Here is a 20,259-nt window from a genome sequence, read left to right on the forward strand (position 1 = left end):
ACTCTATTAAAAGTTTAGTGAATTTTGCATAGAAGCTTTTGATATTTTAAGTATTTTCAAACATTATGTGTTTATTTGCATTCATGATAAAATAATTGTGATTTTAAGATAAGAGCTTAAAATATCTCCCCCCAAATTTGTTTTTCTTCTCATTGCTTTATTCCCTGGGCAATTTATTAATGGTTATATTAATTTTTTATGTTTGTTGTTCATCTGTACACATACCTTAGAAGCGGTCATTAGGAGAAATTATACTGCTAACATAACAACAAAGAATTTTTTTTTCCCCTTCAGGTTCAGATTGATCCAGGGCCTTGTACAAGCTAAGCAGGTATTATACGTGGGCTACACCCTCAGCCCAAAGAGTTATTTTCTTAAATATTTGAACAATGAAGTTTTTTTGCTCCCACTCAACATTTTTCTAATATATTTAGATACAGATCTTCCATAGTAGGTACAGATTTTATAGATGTGCGAAAGTAAACTGTTTCTGATTTAAGAAAACACAAGTATCTGTCAACAATTTGCATAACTGGAGAAGCACTGTTTTTAAAACAGTTGTTATCTGACAACTCAATGGGCTAAATAAAATGTTGATTAAGTCTGTCTTTTCTTTAAGACTGAAAACAAATAGAGTAAAAATCTACAGTGACATCATATTTGGTTTATATAAATGCAAAAACAAAAAAGTGATTCAGAAATGAGGCAGTATCATAACAGAGAAAAATTATAAAATATCATCTAATCTACAATCAAAATAGTGCATTTCAGTTTTGGTTTTAGAAGAGAATTTTGCTTTATATCTTCACAATAGTTTATTTCTTTTCTATTATATCAACAAAAATATGAGCATCTTAAATTTTTTTTTGCTCAACAGATTAGCATAATACTCATATAAATGCAACTCATGTGGCATTGCTCATTATTAGAACACTCTTTTTGAATACTGTGGTATCTGCATCCCCAAGTTAAGATGAACATTAAATGTTAAAACAGCAAGTTCACATTATGTTAAAGAATGGACTTTTTAATATTTTCTCTAATGGGACATCACAAACTATTTTTGCATTATCTAAAGGTCACTATTTTTTTTTTACCAAACATTTATATTTGCTAAATATTGAAATTGGTAAACAAATATTCTGGCTTTAATTTTTTAAAAAAATCCTAAGCAAAATAAAATGTGAATAATATATAATATATAAAAACATAAGTTCAAGTCTTTGATTATAGTGAAAGGACTTTTCTAGATAACAGACTAACATCTTCTTTTAAAGAAAAATCAAATCGAAATACTAGAAAAATCTTTCAATACTTCTAAAAACAAATAGGGGAGTATGTGGTAGAGTAGGAGGGAAGAGTTTACTTCATGTATATTTGTGAGCTATAATAAGCTTGGTACCTCTGAATCACTTGTATAACATTCAAACATAAATTAGTTTAAAAATAATTTTGGACAGCAAACTAACATTAATAAGTATACAATCAAAATAGCTCTTGTTTCTGGGTGCTGTTTTAGTAATATTAGACTGTCAAAAAATCATTTGGTTTAGAATTACATAAATATATCTTTCTTTTCTCTGAAATTTTACCTTAGTCTGTCCATGACTTGTCACTTTATTACTAAAATTGCGCTGATACTAGCCTCAAAGGATCACTGTGAAATTGAATAATACATATTAATCTTAATTCTAAACAAAATAACTCCTCTGTAAGAACTGACATTTTAAACAATAAAATATTTTCAATTCTCCTTAAGCTATTATTTGCCATAGAAGAACCTTGCTGAGAAGAGCTTCTGAGCCCATCAGAAGGCCACTGAAGGTGAACTGCCTCAGTTGCTCCCTATCTCTTTTAGTTTCTTGTTCCAATTAAACCTGTGTCCATCCACTGACTTGCAAATTTTGCTGTATAAATAAAAAAAAAAAAAAAAAAACAGTGTGTTTGGGGCTCAACAATTGCTTTTTGGCTCCCAAAAGTCTTAAGATCACAAGATCCATATGAGAAAAACCCAAATACACTATCTTTATTCTAGATTTTTTGTTCTGAACCCAACATGCTTTACATGTTGGGGATTTGAACTACAAAATCTTGAAGAAAACTTCCAGAATCTCACATTTCCTTAATTCACAATTATTAGAATGATAATTTCAAAGCTGTTATTTTGTGGTGGTCTTTTCTTTATACCTAAAATAAATATCAGTTTTTCATGATTTTATCTACTAGAGGAGTCATCCTGTTTCTTTTCCTTGGGAATTTTGAAGCCTCTAAAAAATGTAGCTGACCGTGATTTAAAGCACCTTCTCTGTAAAGGAAGGTGTGCTTCAATTGAGCAAGAACAGAGGGAGACAGAATGCAGTTGGCAGGCAAAGGCTTGCAGACCTAAAAGGTCACTTCCTCAGTCAGTGACTCTAACCAGCTTCTGAAAAGTCTTCCCCAAATACTCAAAACCCAAGCCCAAAGTGTCACACTAGTGATGCTATGTTTCATGTGCAGCAATCACTCTCCTCCAGATATTTAGTGTCTGATCTACTCTAAAATGCTGGCTAAACAGATCAAACCAGTAAGAGTGGAAGAAGGAGGACCCTGCCCACCCTGCTCCAGGCTTCTATTAAAACTGAGGCAAGAAATCTCTGTGGAGTTCATGGGACTCCAAGCCAGTTCTACACATGTTCTCTTGACTTGATTCTTGATCCTTTTGCTTAATAATTTAAAACCCAAAGTGCATAATTGTTTAGATTGTCAAAAATATTTTTTCATAGATTTCTGAAACCTCTTCTCCCTTACGTGTGTGTGAGTGTGTCTGTGTGTGTGTGTGTGTGTATATATATATATATATATATATATATATATATATAAAATTTTCACAAATATTATACATATACATGCCTATATTCCATTAAATAAGAAGAAATGTTTAGGTTAAATTTAGGTTTTAATATAAAAGTAGTACTGAATTTTCAAATGGTTATTTCATTATATACATTAAAGGATGAAGTCATGTTATTGTTTACAGTGTCATAGAGTCAAATAGCTAGACTTTCACAAAGTACTAATGGTTTTCTGCAATATGACCAACTCTTAAGGAATGGTGCCTGTTGTCACATGGTTATCAAGGTGAGTGGGAGCCTGAGAATCTAGAACATGACAAGGTGGACATAAGTGACTAAAGACTACCCTAGTCAGCTAGTTGATATAAACTCTTGGGGGAGAATATAATAATTTGTGAGAAATGAAATTTTTAGAAAGATAGAGAACACTGACTACATTATTAGAATGAAGCAATAAGGTTGGTGAAAGAAAAAAAGGAATTCTAAATGCATAAAAATGTCTCTTAAGAAGACTAAAAGTAGAGCAGGGCCAGGTCTACGCAGGCTCTCTGATATCTTCACTCTACCTCTTGCCATTCAGGTGGCTCCAAGCTGACTTACTCTCTCTTTCTGGGATCCATTCTGATATCTGCTCTGTGATCACTGGAAAGTATAACCAGTGCTATGGTAAAATCAGGAAGACTACTCCACAAAGAAAATTGAGTAAGCCAAATCGAGCGCACATCTTTTTCTAACAGGAAGGACAAACTTAACCACAGAATTTACAGGAAACCCAAAAATTACTTAAAAATATCAGGAGAATTACATGGAAGTTCAGAAGTTTCTTCAACTCACTTTACAAAGAAAAAAATAATCCTATGCTGCTGATTATCACACTTCCCTTTCTCTAGATGTATTTCCCAAACTATCCCACTCCAGGGATAAAGCCCTTATTTGTCTTAGGAACACACTGGGATCTAGTGTTTGAGTTGACTTTTTCATCACCATGACCAGAAAACCTGACAGGAACAACACACAGAGAAAAACTTTATTTTGGCTCAAGGTTTCAGAGATTCAGTCCATGGTCTTCTGACACCACAGCTCTATGTACAAGGTAAGGCAGACCATCATGGCAGAAGGGCATGACAGAGGAAAGCAACTCAAAACATGGCAATCAGGAAGCACAGAGAGAAAGAAAAAGAGAGCTCTGCTCACCAGGGACAAAATATACACCTCTGGGGACCTCCTTCCTCTAGCCACATCCTAGCTGCCTACAGTAACTGCCCAGTTAATCCATACTGGTAGATTAATTCACAGATTAGATTACGGCTGTTAGAACCCAATCTTCAATTGCCTCATACATGAGCTTTTAATGAACACTTTCTATCTAAACCATCACTATCTATCCATTCATCTATTGAAGGGCATCTGGGTTGGTTCCACAGTCTAGCTATTGTGAATTGTGCTGCTATGAACATCGATGTAGCAGTATCCCTGTAGTATGCTCTTTTAAGGTCTTCAGGGAATAGTCCGAGAAGGGCAATAGCTGGGTCAAATGGTGGTTCCATTCCCAGCTTTCCCAGGAATCTCCATACTGCTTTCCAAATTGGCCGCACCAATTTGCAGTCCCACCAGCAATGTACAAGAGTACCCTTTTCCCCACATCCTCGCCAGCACTTGTTGTTGTTTGACTTCATAATGGCTGCCAATCTTACTGGAGTGAGATGGTATCTTAGGGTGGTTTTGATTTGCATTTCTCTGACTGCTAGAGATGGTGAGCATTTTTTCATGTACTTGTTGATTGATTGTATGTCTTCCTCTGAGAAGTGTCTGTTCAGGTCCTTGGCCCATTTGTTGATTGGGTTATTTGTTATCTTATTGTTTAATTTGTTGAGTTCTTTGTATACTCTGGATATTAGGGCTCTATCTGAAGTGTGAGGAGTAAAAATTTGTTCCCTTGATGTAGGCTCCCTATTTACCTCTCTTATTGTTTCTCTTGCTGAGAAAATGCTTTTTAGTTTAAGTAAGTCCCATTTGTTGATTCTTGTTATTAACTCTTGTGCTATGGGTGTCCTATTAAGGAATTTGGAGCCTGACCCCACAATATGTAGATCGGAGCCAACTTTTTCTTCTATCAGACACAGAGTCTCTGATTTGATATCAAGCTCCTTGATCCATTTTGAGTTAACTTTTGTGCATGGCGAGAGGAGGGGATTCAGTTTCATTTTGTTGCATATGGATTTCCAGTTTTCCCAGCACCATTTGTTGAAGATGCTATCCTTCCTCCATTGCATGCTTTTAGCTCCTTTATCAAATATAAGATAGTTGTAACTTTGTGGATTAGTCTCTGTGGCATTTATACACAATGGAGTATTACACAGCATTAAAAAATGACAAAATCATGGAATTTGCAGGGAAATGGATGGCACTAGAGTAGATTATGCTAAGTGAAGCTAGCCAATCCCTAAAAAACAAATGCCAAATGTCTTCTTTGATATAATGAGAACAACTAAGAACAGAGCAGGGAGGAAGAGCAGGAGGAAAAGATTAACATTAAACAGAGACATGAGGTGGGAGGGAAAGGGAGAGAAAAGGGAAATTGCATGGAAATGGAAGGAGACCCTCATTGTTATACAAAATTACATATAAGAGGTTGTGAGGGGAATGGGACAAAAAACAAGGAGAGAAATGAATTACAGTAGATGGGGTAGAGAGAGAAGATGGGAGGGGAGGGGAGGGGGGATAGTAGAGGATAGGAAAGGTAGCAGAATACAACAGTCACTAGTATGGCAATACGTAAAAACGTGGATGTGTAACCGATGTGATTCTGCAATCTGTATACGGGGTAAAAATGGGAGTTCATAACCCACTTGAATCTAATGTATGAAATATGATATGTCAAGAGCTTTGTAATGTTTTGAACAACCAATAAAAAAAATAAACCATCACTTTCCACCTCTGACTTCCAAATGCTCATGATCACCTCAAAATGAAAAATATATTTAGTTTCCATAGTATTAACAGTTCCAGGATAGCCTGGAAATCCAAGTCCAAAGTCTTATTTGAGATTCAAGGCAAATTCATGGATATTTCCCCTGTAAAGAACAAAATCATGTCACGTATATTCAATATGTAATAGCATGGAGTAACATTTCCATTCAGGGATAAATAGGGGTATAGAAGGAAGGAATGGGACCAAAGCGAGACTGAAATTTAGCTGGGAAAACAAGTCCTTCAGTTCCAAATTTAGCAGGTGGGGCACATCACATCCTGATGTTCTCTCAAAGGGCTTGCAAACTCTGCCCCTATGGCCTTGCTGGTTACCACCCACATGACCTCTCTCTTGGCTTTTATTCTGCTCAGTTAATGCCAACTTCTCTGGCTCATGTCCCATATTATTAGCATCACTTAATCTTGGAGGTTTCTGCTGCAGTTTTGGCTTTCTTCTTATTTCTTCATGCATCATTTCTCAGCGCAGTCTACAGAGATTCCAACCCTGCTACACTCTGCCTATCCTCCCAGGCCAACCTTTGAAATTTTGGTGGAAGCCTCTATGACCTCCTATCTCTGGCATCCTATGTTCTGAAGAACCAGCACCACACGGTTGATGTCAAGTTCTGCTACAATCTCAAGCAGTAGCCAAGTCTCCATGGACCACAGCTGCAGCAACCTCTAAATTTCTGTGCAGATGAACACTATGAAAAACTTTTCTGGCCAAATTTTAAGTTTTCTAAATCTTTATATTTCTCTGTATGTCCCTCATTATCACAGTAAACTTGGATAAAAGCCACCAGCAATATCCATGCCACCACCTGAATGCTGCTCTGCTTTTTTTCTCTGGTAGATTAATTAGTTCATAACCTTCAAATTCGGCACCCCAGGAGGTCTTAGGACATGGGCAGATGCAGACAACATTTTTGCCAGAACATAATGTGAAAGGCTTCTAGTCCAATATCCAGTAGCATTGTCCTCTTCTGCTACCTCAGGAGCCCATACTACAGTACTATTGGCATTCTGGTCTTCTGAGCTCCAAACAGAATTGTATATGAAGCTCTGCTTACAACATTCTAAAGCTTTTCTGGACTGCGTCTCTAAAGTTTTCAAAATTCATCCCCTTGTAAGCCCCCTCCAAATGTTCTGAATGACATGGTCAGGTTAGTCATAGCAATTAGCCTCTTTTCATTACGTTTCTATTTTAGTTAATTTTCATTGTTGTGACCAAAATATCTGACCAAAAAAAAAAAAAAGAAAGAAAGAAAGAAAAATGGAGGAGAAAGTTTAATTTGGCTCACAGTTTTAGAGTTTTAATCCATGTTCAGCTGACTCCATAGCTCTGGACCCAAGGTGAGACAGACCCTCATGGCAGAAGGGTAGGGCAGATGAAAGCAACAAAGGACATGGCAGCAAGGTAGGAATGAGAAAGACACACACACACACACACACACACACACAGAGAGAGAGAGAGAGAGAGAGAGAGAGAGAGAGAGAGAGAGTTCTGCTCACCTCTGCTCACCAAGGACAAAATATAGATCCTAAAGTGAGATAGGATGTGATCACTTCCTTCAGTGATACCCTATCTGCCTACAGTTACTTCCCAGTTAATCCATTTAGGTGAATTAATCCACTGATTAAATGAAGGCCCTTAAATCTGATCATTTCACTTCTTGAATTGTCTCACACATGAGACAATGATGACCGTAATACCTGGCCATCAATATTCTCCCCTGTTCTAGGAATGCACACAGGAGTGACTTCATTTCATTCAATTCTTGTCATTATTTTCATGTTAACATAATTGATACTTCTCCAGAGAAATATTTCTTTGACATCCATTCCAACCCTATTAAATTCTCCCATCACACTCATCCTACCTTTCATAGCTCACATTACATTTTGTACATATATAATTTTCCTGTGAATGCATTTTATTGTCTGCCTTACAGTAGAATGGAAGCTAGTGTTTCTCAACCTTAGTACATGTGAAATCATCCCAAGCCTTTCAAAAAGTATTAATGCCAAAATCCTACCCAAGAGATATAGATTTCATTATTCTGGGTCTTGGTTAAGGCTCAGAAATATTTAATGCTTCCAAGATGATTCTGATATGTGGAAGAAAAAGATGAAAGTCTGTGATGCACAAGGATTTATGAAGCCAAGCACCAAATTGTACAGATTAAACATTCTGTGTCCAGCAGATTTTCTGCCACCTGGCAGCCTTCTCAATGAAAACAAGGGCTTCAACCTTGAGTAGCTGTAGGGCAGCATCCAGAATGATGTTTTTTACTTTTAATTATGAGTAAAATGCAGATGGATATTTGTTAGAAAAGAAGGGCAGGAAGATGATTTAGACTAAAACCAGGAAGAAAAAACAGAGGCAAGCAAAGTGTTATTTTGGTGGTTTGAGGGAGTTCAAGATACCAGTAACATGGCTTAAATTTCCAATATGACCTTTGACAATTTTTTTAAACTTTTTATATCTCAGTTCCCTCATATGACAATATCTATCTCACAAAGTTGTTGTGAATATTTGATTAATAAATATGTCAGTATAGAATAAGGGCTAAGTTATTTTTACCTGGTGTCATTATCACTAGCTGACTACATTTATTTTATTCTGAAAACATAACTATATGTGAACCCAAAGGGAGTCACACAGTATAAGGGAAATCACTCATCTGACTCTCAAAAATGAGCGACGTGTATCAACATGATGAAAGTAATCCTCTGAACACTGCCCAGCTGGAGGTCATGGCTATAAACCATGCTGAGTGCTGGACACAGAACTAATCATACGTTCATGGAAGTATTAAGAAATTCTCTGCTCCAAAGGAAACCCTAAATTTTTCCTCTCCCTTTGCTATCCGTGCTTTTATGACATGGATGTTAAGCATAACATAAAGATGTAATGCATAATATAAAATTATTAAAATATTAAAAATATTAATAGCATATTGATATGTAAAGAAAATAAAGTTTAAAGCTAATGAAGGTTGAAGAAGCAAGCAAGGTTTATTGAAAGGAAAAGTATTTTGTAAATAATCAAGAATTCAAAAAAAACTACATAATTCTATGGGAAAATGTTGAGAGGATTTGTAAATAGCAAATTGTAGAAACCAGTTTGCATGAAATCATTCTGATTTTTAATATTCATCTCTTTTCAAGTGTTGCTGCCAAGGACTGCCAATTTATAAAACAGGATAGATACGTGTAAATAATTGATTCAGTGATGGTGTCCTTCATTTTCATTTAGAAAGATCTACTTGAAGAAGATTTTCAGCTGCTTGAAATTTATAAAGCATATGTTCTGGCTCTACAGATGACTTCTGTTCAAACTGACTCTCTTGATATGAGGGAGGGCATAACCAAGGCCAGCAGAGCTGATCATGATGGATTCATTTCCAAGTATGATTAAGAGTGTGGACCACATATGGTCCATAATTATTGCTGCTGCTATTTACTAACAAAGGGAATTGGTGCATTCAAAAGAAATCCTTTTTCCAATCTGAGGTTTTTTATGCTTCCCTTCCAAACCCCCCACAATGAATGCTTGCATTTCTATAGAACTAAATGGTGTAAGCCATAATGATAAGTCTTGTCTTCTGAATGTATTAGTTCTAATTTGCGAGTATAATTAGAAATGCTTCTGGGGAAGGTCATATTTCAGAAATAATGATGGTAAATCTCTTCAGCTGGAAAGGTCTTCCAACAAGAGACATCTCCCTTCATACAGAACTGACCAGTAATTCTTTACTATTATTATGACTACGTGAACAGTACCAGGGTAACACAAGGAAAGCTTCAAAGCTGTTGGCATCAAGAATTTCAAGTATTTCCTCTCTTTTAAATGTAAAGGTGATGAATGTCAACTCGTTAATTTGTAGAGTTTTAACAAAACTGGAAAGGGCAGGATAGAAGCCTTAATGTCAGAAGTTTAGTTGGATATTATTATAAAGTGCCTCTGTGTCCTGGAACTAAAATTTAATAGGCAGTCATTTCTTAGATAGTTCAGTAGAGGTTTCAGTGGACAGGTAACATAAACAGAGACTTATATATGAGCTTCACTTTTATGTTTTTCTCTATCCTTTTCTCAACTACTGTAATCTTTCTCTTCAAAAATATATTTTAAACATAAGCTACTCAATATAGTGTCCAATGCCTTTTATTTTAGTGGTGGGCTTTGCACTACCCCACCCCACCCTACCCCATCCCACAACCCCCACACACACCCCACACACACCCCCACACCCCCCCCAAAAAAAAAAAACAAGGGGAAATGCTTTCTCTTTTAACATTCAAAACCTAAGGAGGGACTTAACCCAAGTTCTGTTCTGCTACCTCACTTTAATGTCACAAAATTTCCTGGGGCATTTTTTTTTTTTCTGTCCATACAGTCAAAGAACAGTTCCCACACCATACACTAGCTTAACTATAGTAATATATGCTGTGTGGAGATTCATCTGTCAAACTTGCCTTATAAACAGGTAGAAGGTGGTTGATTATCTAAAGTTATAGGACCTGTTTCTTCTAGTTCATTAACTAGTAACTCCAGTTAGCTATCTAGACATTAACTTGTGGCTGCAAAATTTAACAGCACAACTGTGTCTCATAATCATATGAACAAGACAACAATAGGATCACAATGTTGAAAGTCAAGTCAAAGGAACTTAATTAAGAAAGACTGCACTTTGCTTATATTTGCAAGCTGCTTGACTTGAATTATTTAAAAAAAATAATTTCTACATATTTAGTAAATCCTATTGTTAAATTGTAATGTATATTGGCTTTCTGTAATAAACTAATAACATTTTAGTTTTAGAAGCATTTATTAGCATGACAGAGATCTAAATAACATAATGAACAAATAGCAAAGGATACAACATCATATCTTTCCAACAGACACACCTTAGTGGCTTTTACAAAATGCAATTTAACACTGTGCCATGATTTACTTTACCCACATTCTGTACAATAAAAACTGATTCTAGTTTTGAAAGTGTTATTTTTGTCCTTTATACAAAATCCCCTAATAATTGCCTTAGGAAAACACCATTTAAGGTTTAATCTGAGTTAGTAAACCCCATATATAGTTTTGGAAATGAGAATGGCCCAAGGGCTTTCAACTGTTTTTAGAGACATGTAAGTGAAGAACAGTTTAGCAGTTGCACTCATAGATTTCAGATTCTGAGAATGCTGCAAAATGTTCCTCACTGAATGACTGACTACAGCAAGCCAAAGGAAAAAACTTACAAGAAGGATAGTGTCAGTGTGGATGCAGAAAGACAGGGAAACCCAGTGAGTGGGTGGAAAAACTAGGGGTCTGATTTTCTTTTAGGTATTCACAGTTGCCTGAAAGAAGTACTACTTTAAAGTTCATAGGGACAGTCCACATCACCAGCAAACTTAATTTTCTGAAGCTATATTCTGGGCAGAAAGTTCAGAGAAGAGAATAGCATGTATATTGCCTACAGTCAGTTGGAAGTTTAAATTATAGATTTTGAATATAAAACTGTCCTGTATTCAAATAGGGAACTAGACAAATTTGAGACTTTTCATTTTCAGATGAAAATAGAAAGCTGTTTAGTTAGTTTGAACCAAACGAATTTAAAGACAAATTTTGTAAAAGTCATAAAATTAAAACATTGATAAAATTTTTATCAGTTTCTTGTGTAAGTTATCATTGGGCTTCTCCATTTTCAGAATTTTGTGAGCATTTTTACTCAATTTTTTATATCTTACCTACACACTATTTTATAATTGTAGGTGATAGCAGGAATATCGCGAGGTTTATTTTGACTTTCCTTTATTTAAACTTTGATCATCTCAGGGAAAGTGGTAACAATACTTTTTTTTTTTTTTAAAGTTCATGGAAAATTATGTCAGATCCTACTTCTAAACCATGGTTCAGTTGACACTTGATATTCCTTGTGACAACAAAACCCCAAACTCAACTACCAAGAGCTAGCAATATAGTTTTATGGGCTTTCTTCCCTTGCTTGAAAGAGAAAACTTAAAAATGGTAACTTTCTTGTACACCAAGGCTTTGTAGAAAGAAGCTGTGTTTTTAGCAAGTTGAAGTTTCCCTCATGTATTCCTGCCTTGAGAAACAGGAATACATGCTGAATTCAATATTCTGTAAGTATGTGTGTTTAATACAGACCAGAAGACAGCGCACTGTGTGACAGATTTCTGTAGCTTTTGTATTCCAAAGCTGGTAGAAAGTTCTTCCTCAGTCTTTCATACCTTGATAAACCTCCAGGCCCATCCTTTAGTGAATAGGGAAAGCAATTGATAATATAGCAGTGACCAAGAGCAATTGATGATGTCAGCTCTCTCTTCTCTTGTGAATGGTTGACTAGGTAAATTCCCTCTGGCTCAGGCATAAGGATGACTGAGTTATGGTGATAAACAAAACTTTTTTTCTAATTTCTATGTATTGGAGAATTGATTGCTCAATATAAAAGGATCATTTCGTAAAGATCAAATATGTAATTTCTTTGAAAACAAAAATACTAAATTCTTTTAACTAATATGCATCAGTTGCTAAAAGGCACTTAAAGAATAAAATAAGGTTTAAACCTTGGTTCTCCCACTCACCTGTTGTGTGAACTTGGCTAATTTGCCTAAGCTCCATGTGCCTCCATTTCTTTTTCTGTATAACGAAAATGATGCAACACATGCTTTTTATGAATGTAACTGAAGGATTCCATAAAATACTACATGTAAAGAATTTCAATAGTGAATAGCACCCTGTAATTGCTCTCTAAATACTATGATCATGCTATAATAACTATTATAATACCTAAGTATTTGTGCACTGAATATAACTGAAGTCTGACACTGCCTTAAGATGCACTTGGTTGATAGGACTTAAAATGGTCTACAGTTTTATCCTCTAAAAATTATCTTAGCATTTCATTTCTTAATGAAGTATCTTAAATAACATTTCCAGCATCAAAAAAGAGAAGTAAAATATATAGAGGAGTCATAAAAATTCCTACTTGTTCAAAGTTACTCATAATCACTAAAAGCCTAGTATTGGTTTAAAAATTTAAGATGATATCATTCATGTTGGAAAAAATAAACCAAGAATCTAAGAAGTAGTGCCACTGCATATGCATATAGGTCTAGCACGTATGTTCTCGTCTTTGGGAATTTTGGTTGGAGGGAATTAAAATTAATGTAGCAGACATGTGTCTTTGCCTCTAACTCAACTCCCCATCACCTCTAGGAAACACTGAAAAAATCATTGCTATATTTTGTGTGTTCCTTGACAATCTTTTGATTCAATAAGGAACATTCAAAGTAAATATAAAGATCCTACATTACTTGAATGAAGTCATGCATATTTTGATTTTTTTTCTAGTTAAAACAAATGGATTTTTCTTGGTTCTTATCTATCTTCTCTCAGAACCCGATATTGATGAGTACTTCCTGTCCTATGATCTTACTTTTTTTTGCTTCCAGTGGTCAATTTACTTTGCTTCAATTCTGGTTCTTTTCTCCCAGTCTTTTTTTAAACCTTTAGTTGTCTCCTTGCTCACTTATGTTCACTGTGAACCCTTTTACTCCTGTGGCTTTCAGTTAACACTTCCTTACTCATAATTTTAAAATCCTTATCTCTAATTACAAACTCAGCTGCTTCCAGTCCTGCTTCAGTATCAGAACAGAGCACATATATTTGGATATAGAGTTATACTTTCAAGTTCAAAATGCCTGCTGTGGCCGGTCTCTTTATCTTCAAAACTGGCTCCCAGTGGGGTACTCCTCAGTTCTCTAATAGTGTCTGCCACATTCTAACCAACAAAAATAAAATTTCACACAAAGAACCTAACTGTAGGAGGCAGAATTCTAATGTTTTTTTAAGATGCTTGCTTATACTAGGCATGGTCTGCATAATTTTAGAATATGAAGCATTTCACTCCTGTGGCTAGGATATGTTACAGGTGGCCTTAAAAAAAAAAAGAGTTATCTTGGGTGTGTCTGATTTAAGTGAGCACTTAAAAGGGACTGGTCTCTTCTGGTGGGCACAGATTCAAACAGGCAAGGGAAAATGCAAAGGAAATCCTCCATTGCTGTGTAAGCTTTTTATCTCTGTGACTAAACTACTTGAGAAGACCCACTTAGAGGAGAAAATGTTTATTTTGAGCTCATAGTTTCAGAGATTTTCTCCATGGTCAACCGATTTCATTGCTCTGGCTCCATAGTGAGGTAGAACATCATAGTGCATGTTGTCACTGGGGGTGTACTCTGGAACAGTTCATCTTCTCTGTAGCCCCTTCACCCTCCTCTTCTCTCTACTTTCTGGTCACCATGAGTGGAGCAGTGCTCCTCCGACATACTCTTCTACCATGATATTCTGCCTCACCGTGGGTCCAGAGCCATGGAATCAGTCAATCATGAACTGAACTTCTGAAACCATAAGACAAAATTAAACTTTTCTCCTCTGGGTTGTTCTACTAAGCAGGTAATTTGCTTATGGAGATGAAAAGCTGATGAATAGAATTGCTATGATTAAAGTGAAAAGGCCCTGTGAAAGGATGTGACTTCAGTCTTACATAGTGGAAGAAGAGAATTCTACCTCAATTATGTGAGCTTGGAACACAACCCAATTCCACCTGGAAGTGTAGTCCAGTGGACATCTTCATTATAGCCTCAGGAGACAATAGGCAGAGAAACCAGACACACATCACACCTCGACTCCTGATCTGTAGAATTATGCACTAATGATATTTTAAACTCTAAAATGGTGATAAGGGTATGGCAAGAGAAAAGCAATACATTACCCTTTATAAGCAACCTCCCCCAACAGAGCATGTTTTAGCAACCCAGAAGCCTCCCCCAACCCCCCATTAGTATTTTAATGCAAGAAAAGGCACTAAATTTTAAGTAGTGAATTTCTTGAATTTCCTACCACATGCTTCAAACCATTGCCCTCCAGGAGCACATTTGTCGTTTTGGAGATGGGAATGCCAGTAACAACGATAGCACACTGTACCCACTCAGCTGCTCTCTGTTGGATGACAACAAGAAACACATTTGAAGAGATAAACTCCCCCAGAAAGACCATCATGAGATCAGTGCATACAGGTGCCATAGCAAATGTTCAAGACTCAGCATATCATAAAGAACGTACAGAAAGGAATTGTCTCAGGATCGGTGAGTAGTTTTGTACTCTCAATTTATTCTTCCAAGAATATAAAATGCTGTGACAGTAAAAACTCTGCAGTCAGGAGATGGTCTCTACTTCGGATTCTGCTGTTCAACAGTGAAATAGTTTATTTCTTGCTTTAATGACACAGGTATCATCTAACCACTAAAAACCAAACCTCCTTTCCTACACTGTTTATACACTCTTTGTTTCAGCACATTATATTATTGGGCAAAATTCTCTCTTAGATACTGTATAGTATGGACATATGAATCCTCACTAAATCTTGCTAATAATTTGAGTATAGCTACCTTACTTAAAACAATGCAAATTTAGCTTATTTTATTTTTCATAGGCTTTATCCTTTTTCTCTCAATTCCTAAACTCTGGTTGGAAGTGAACACCCATACATTAAAGCTCTGGGTTAAGTGGTAAAACAGATAAAACACATTGGATTTTATACAATCTAGGTACTATTTTAATCTTTTCTGAACTGTGAAGCAAGCAAATGTTCAGGTGCTAAATAAGTTTCAAGGATAATTAAAAGAGTAATCATTTAAAATAAACCTGTCAACTTATTTTCCACAGGAAAATAAGAGGTTCTAATCCTTTCATAATGAATAGCAACAAAATTAAATTCTATTCAGCTCAATATAAATTTGAAAAGGTAAAAAAAATATATTAGTTAGAAAAAAATGTTTTGCCAAGCCCATGAGCTTCAGCTAAACTAAACGTTACTTCTGCAGCATATTTCTAATTAAATATGCAATTAAAAATGTTCACTGCACCCTGAGGCCTCCCATCTTATTTAAATAACCGCTTGTCCTACTTTGAAAAGCAAGTTATAGCTTTCTAAGTATTTTTTATATCCTTCAGATTCTCTGTGATTTCTCTAACAAATACATTTCTTATTAAAATGTAACCCTTTGGAAATATGAACAATTCCTTAAACATTTAACAGGCACAAATTAGATATTAACAAGTAAAAACATAAAAATATTCTGTGAAAAAAATGTGAGTCCACTTTTTTTAAAGGAATTTAGGCTTGATTTAAATAATGATATATATTACATATATCTTTTAATTAGATACCAATGGAAAACTATAAAACAAAATAAATGTCACAACTCATTGTGTGTCCATTACATATTATCTAATGGAAATGAAGCTTTATTTATTTCTGTGGTTTTCAATCATTCCTTGTACTAGGCTTTTATTCTTCTTTTGGAGTAAAAACACCTTATTGTGCTAAAATTATCAAAGTGTGGATATTATCTATGGAAAAAAAATATTTCAGATTTTAAGTTCTTTTCACAGATTATTTATGAGTTGGGCACAGTGCAACTGGCTAGTTACTTAGATCTCTAAGCTTTTCATTTGACCAGATTCTCTTCTGAAAAAAATTAAAAAGACAATGATGACTATTTTTGCTACTAGAATTTTATAGTAAAATTTCATTATTTGGGCTCATCCCTTAATTTTTTTTTTTATTTCTGTGTTAGTGGTTGGGTTTTAAAATATAGCAATTTGTGGTGGCTCCTTGAAAAATACCAAGCTGTGGGTAAGTTTTTGGTTGCTTGCATAGAAGGCAATCCTGGAGATCACACACAAATAAAATGAGGTTTGCAGATATCAGACCATAAACAGCTGAGAGATATTTGGGATAATTACACATCAGTGATATTTACAACAAGTCAAACTGATGAGTTTTTACTGTCTGGATATAATGAAGAACAATTGTGCATATGCATTAGAAAAGATCAGGAAGTCCAAAGGAAAAGAGAGGCGGGGATGGATCATTCTCAGATGCACATTAGGAAATCCAAAAAGGTGAAAATTATATAAGGAGAACTTCCAGTCAACTAAAAATAAGAAAAATGCAAATACAGACAAATCTGCTGCTATATTTGTTTTCTAAAGACAAAAAAAATCAGATAATACCAATAAATGGTCAAAAATGTGGAGAGATATGTGTGGCTGCTGGTGGGAGTTTCCATAGTAACACCCTTTTTGCAGAGCAATGTGGCCACAGTTGGTAAAAGTAGAAATGTACACATAGTGTGACCCAAGTGTCCCTCTCCTGGTTGTAACTGCAGAGATGATGTCCTGTAAGGAGATGAGAGGACCTTCCCTGAAGCAGCACATTGTGCGACAAGAGGCCTGCGGCCACTGACTTTTCCATCTTGAGAGACTAAAGAGGATGCACATGGCAAAGCATTATGGTGTCTATTAGGGAGCAATCAGAAGAAATATCCTTAGATGTGCATAAAAAAGTATGACTGCATCTTTCAATCACTGAGCAAAAATAGAAAAGAAAAGGAGAACAATATGAGATTTGTGGCTCAAATCAGTTTATGTAAATTGAACAAGAACAAATGATATATACATGTAAATTTTATTAAACAGCTTAGAGTAGATGCCCATGAGGTAGAACAGGAGTAGGGTTAGAGTACAAGAAGATCAATTATCATAATGGATAAGTATTGACGTAGCTGAGTATTATAAATAACTAAATTCTCAGTACTTGAGATTAAAAATAAAATCTGAAAATATAGGATGCAAACAATACTACTGAATCATTTACATCCACTCAAGAGAATAAATGGACTTAAGCATTTTATGATTCTATTTCCATATAAAAATGATATGCTCATTATAAATCATCCTTACTTTCTTATTAAGTCAGTATTTCCTCCCAACTTTACTTATCAACATTTATGTTAGTCTAGTTTGATTTACTGTGGGCAAACTGCAAGCATTCATATTTATTCCATAATTCAATCTTTTCACTAATCAAATATGACCTTTTCCAAGTTAGTATTTTTTTTCTAAAGTGTGTCTTTGTTTTGCTCTTGGATATGAAAGTGTTTACGCTATGAAGATTTTTGGTTTTTTGTTTCTATAAATTCAAAGCTATATCTATTCAAAGAAAAAGCAGTAATTCATTGAAGACAAAAATGACTAGAAAGAGTCCTACCCCAACCCCCCGCCATAAAAAGCCTGTGATTATGTTAAAACAATATTCTGGTAACCACTGAGAGATTACCAGTTTGGTAGCATTAGCAACTATAAACATAAAAAGGCATATTTGAGTCAGAATAATTCAGCCATTTTCCTTATTTAAAAATAACATTTCTTATCCCCATAACAGTACAATATAAGTATGCCAACCTCCTAGGACAGAAGAGAAGCCTTTAGGGAAACATATTAAAATACTAAATACATATCCCATCCATATGTCATATTATTTTTCATGCTTTAAATTTTTGATGTCTAGTTTTGTTTCTATGTAGTATACTAGTAACATTACCAGTTGATATTAAATGTTACTGATAATAGTCTTAGACATAAAATGGGTATAAAAAGTAGAAGCAAAATACTGTTTTTGAACTATCCTTACATCTGGGTGTTTTCAACATAAAATAAGCATTAGAAAGCCCATCTAACCCAAGTGTAAGGCTAGATCACAGAAGAGAAGGGGTGTTTTCTCAAACCTGTGATGTGCCTTTAGTTTGTCTTTGACATCAACAGCATAGTCATTATCAGCTTTGCTATGACTATGAGGATACTTTGTAATGAAGACATGCTGAATAGATAAATGTGGAGATTGTGTGGTTTGATAAAAAGTGGAAGTCCACTGGGGAATATGCCATCAGTTCTGTCTACCATTATGAAAAACATAAACAATATATTCCCTTAACCAGAAAATGATTACCAAGTTCCCATCAAATTTAGTGTCCTAGAATGAGGCATTGACACTACTCCATTTATCCACTTTTACACCGAGGGAAAAAATGGCACTTATAGATAATAAAATGTTGAAAATGAGTGTCATAAATTAAGGGAATTAACACAGTGAGCAGCTGGGAGAGGCAGGTTACTCAGAGTTCATATTTAAGCCCATGTTGTCATCACTTGCTCCCTTTGAAGGGTCAGGTCTCTTGCTTCCCTATAAGGATCGCATTTTTGAGGTGGAGACCTTTCTTTCCCAAAGAGGAAAAACTAAACTTTATACTTATAAAGGTAATGAGGGTGGGTATTCTTGTCCACATATAGGCGCTCTGGAGGTTATAATTTGGAGATATGCATTAAATTCCTGGGGCTTCAATATCAAACACAAATCAGGGAGTTTGAGAGAGAGAGAGAGAGAGAGAGAGAGAGAGAGAGAGAGAGAGAGAGAGAGAGAGATTATCTCATTATCTCCTAGTACCAGAGATAAAGGTCTTGTTCTTTCTGAAGCCTTTAGGGAAAGATGTGCCCTTGCTTTCTCCATTTTCTGGTAGCAAGGGTCTTTCTGGCTCCTGGGAGCAAAATCTCATCCTCTGTCATATTCTTAAGTGCCTATTTTACCTCTGTGCCTATGTCTTTGCTTGGCTTTCACTGTTTTTTTCTTCTTCTTACAAGGATATCCAGTCATTTCAACATAAAGGCCTACCTCACTCCAGTATGATTTCTTGTAAGACAATTGTATGTGAAGTCACCCCATTTCAAGTAAGGTCACACTTGGAAGCGCCAAGGCTTGAAATTCAACATTTTTTGAGGACACATGTCAACTCATTAAACAGACCTTCTCTCATGTTATGAACCCACCATAGAAATTTGGAATTCAGCTGGTTCTGATAGTGTCACTCAGGCATGCTAGGTATGGAGAACCAAAGCTACACGGTTATTCTGCCACTGTCTTTGCCATAAGTAATTTTTTTTTAATTCAGATAGTGTTTCTGCTAGTATCTTTCTATTGACCTATCTAACTGATCCAGTAAAATAATATCTGAGGACCTTCCATGTTTCTAACAACATCAAGTTGCAAGAAGAGGGAGAGCCCCCACTTTACTGTTGAATGTAGTTACTTCTGACCTAGTACCTGGTCAAGATTGAGGGAAAAAATGCTTAAATGTTGGCTGAAATTTATTACATTTTTAATCAGTCTGGAATTTAGGAAAATGAAGATTCTGTCATGAATATATTCTGTAATCTTTTTTTTTTTTAAAGCAAAGCTGTCTCTGATCATTTCAAAAGAATACAAATATGCATAAGAGCCTTTTTTTTAACTTGAAAACTTTTATGAGAACAATTCAGTGCTTGAAACTGATTTCAAACCATCTTTGTACACCTGTATGGAGCCTCACAGGCTTAGGTGGGTAAAGGGAGAAGGGTTGAGAAGACTGAGCTAGTGGGTTTTTGGTTTCCTACATCAGCCTCAGCATTTCAGATCACTGGAGGCTTCAAGAACATTACATTTGTTTAAGTATCCCCCTGGTTTCAAAATAAATTTTAAAAAGTGAAAACCACCGGATAAGC

The sequence above is a fragment of the Marmota flaviventris genome, chromosome 4 (genome assembly GCF_047511675.1).
Source record: "Marmota flaviventris isolate mMarFla1 chromosome 4, mMarFla1.hap1, whole genome shotgun sequence".
Lineage (NCBI taxonomy): Eukaryota > Metazoa > Chordata > Mammalia > Rodentia > Sciuridae > Marmota > Marmota flaviventris.